Source organism: Cherax quadricarinatus, chromosome 1, assembly GCF_038502225.1.
Source record: "Cherax quadricarinatus isolate ZL_2023a chromosome 1, ASM3850222v1, whole genome shotgun sequence".
Taxonomy (NCBI): domain Eukaryota; kingdom Metazoa; phylum Arthropoda; class Malacostraca; order Decapoda; family Parastacidae; genus Cherax; species Cherax quadricarinatus.
Window position 1 is genome coordinate 6,131,815 of NC_091292.1, and position 2,103 is coordinate 6,133,917.

The window sequence follows — 2,103 nt, forward strand, 5'->3', positions numbered from 1 at the left end:
AGGACACTACCCCAGGGTGAGGGAGGACACTCCCTCAGGGGTGAAGGGAGAAGCTGACACTCGTCATTGTCTTCCTTTGATGATTTTCTTTTGTCCGTTGATTACTTTGTTTTGTTGGTTAATTGATTTGTTTTGTTTGTTTGATTAAATCCCGGTGTGGCTTCCTTATTTTTCTCTTGGTGAGTTGGTGAACGCTTTTAACTGGAATATAAGACATGATTCGTTGTTGGTAGTATTATTTACGTTGTTATTGATACTGCTCCTGCTAGTAATTTTCTTTGTTACATCTACTGAAGATGTTTTTGTTTCTATTTCCGCTGAAGCGGCTGTTAATGGTATTCTTTAAGTTGCTGATAGAGTCGTCCTGCTGTAACTATATATACACAGAGTGATGGAGTCGTGTCCGTTTATTAGCACTTTCCTGGTAACATTCCTTGCATTAATAAGGCCTCATTCTCTTGCGATAACCTTAAGAAACCAATGAAAACAACTTCCCATGCCGGGAATCGAACCCGGACCTCCTGGGTGAAAGCCAGGTATCCTAGCCACTAGACCACATGGGACTTACTGGCACTGAGATCGTGACTGTTTATAATGTTTTATTTATTTATCATCTTCAAATATATTATGTCTTCATCTTTTCCGTTAAATCTATATGGTAGTTCCCAATGTAAAAGTTACTCCAGCCTAGTTAGAAGTTAACCTTGAAGCTACTGGCCCGGTGGCCTGGTGGCTACAGCTCCCGCTTCACACACGGAGGGCCCGGGTTCGATTCCCGGCGGGTGGAAACATTTCGACACGTTTCCTTACACCTGTTGTCCTGTTCACCTAGCAGCAAATAGGTACCTGGGTGTTAGTCGACTGGTGTGGGTCGCATCCTGGGGGACAAGATTAAGGACCCCAATGGAAATAAGTTAGACAGTCCTCGATGACGCACTGACTTTCTTGGGTTATCCTGGGTGGCTAACCCTCCGGGGTTAAAAATCCGAACGAAATCTTATCTTATCTTATCTTATCTAACTACATCGCTCTCAAGTCTCCAAGGTCAGATTTATAGGGATTACGAGAGAAAATCATCCTGTGTGATGGAGGATGAGAGGAAAATTATCTTGCGTGTGGAATTTTTTTACATAATTTCCTAAATGTAGAACATATGGATGAATAATAATAACTGCGTATTAAAATGTGATGCTATTTGGACCCTTCGAGAAATTTCGAGGGAGGAAGAGGGGTGTAGAACAGCCAGTCGAGACGCCGGGGAGAGACGCCATGTTCAATTTAAAGTGTGAACACTGGTCTACATAGTGCGATGTAATCGGGCGTTCTCGGAGGCCAAATTGGTCTATATAAACTTCAATTCGTAATTTAGAAATTGCTGACACGTTCCTTCTAAAGATTTGGGACGGGAATTTATGGGGCCTCAAGAACTGCATGTGGAGGACGAGAAAATAGAGGACTTCAGAGAATCCTTTCCAACAATACACCTTACCTAGGTGACGCTTACCCATAACGTACAGTAGTTTTTGCAATGGCCATCGTAAATCCTAGGGTATAATTAGGGTGTGTTCCATCAGCATCAAATGTCTTCCAGTAATTAAATGGTAAATAAGAATTTCCTTTCTAATAACATTAATAATTTATGTATAATAATTATATTCTGTGTATCCAGCAAGCCTAATCATATACAGTTCACATAGCTTTACTTACCAGAGTCGCTGGTTTTAATTTTCTAATTATTAATTTAATGTTAGGTCTAGATTTTTGTGAGAATGGTGAAGAAATGGGCAGTCGAAGGAGTTGCAGTTCAACAACTTACTGTGACTAAGTCCCACTTACCTCACCCAAATTACTTGCAGATAATAATTCAGGTAATATCCTGTAACCTTCCTGCAGATGATTTGCTTAAATAATAATGATGATGATGATGATGATGATGATGATGATGATGATGATGATGATGATGATGATGATGATGATGATGATGATGATGATGATAATAATAATAATAATTTTCACACTGTGTGATGGAATATAACAAAAAAAAATCTTGTCAAACGGAGTATGATAGAAAAGATATCATGAGTGTTGAAATATGATTGGAAA

At 39.5% G+C, this 2,103-nt stretch overlaps 1 non-coding gene across 1 annotated transcript; it reads right to left on the bottom strand.

The window, feature by feature from the left end:
• Nucleotides 1–491: 491 nt before the first annotated feature.
• TRNAE-UUC (transfer RNA glutamic acid (anticodon UUC)) lies at nucleotides 492–563 on the bottom strand. The gene has a single exon. It is a non-coding gene; the product is annotated as a tRNA-Glu (tRNA).
• Nucleotides 564–2,103: the final 1,540 nt, after the last annotated feature.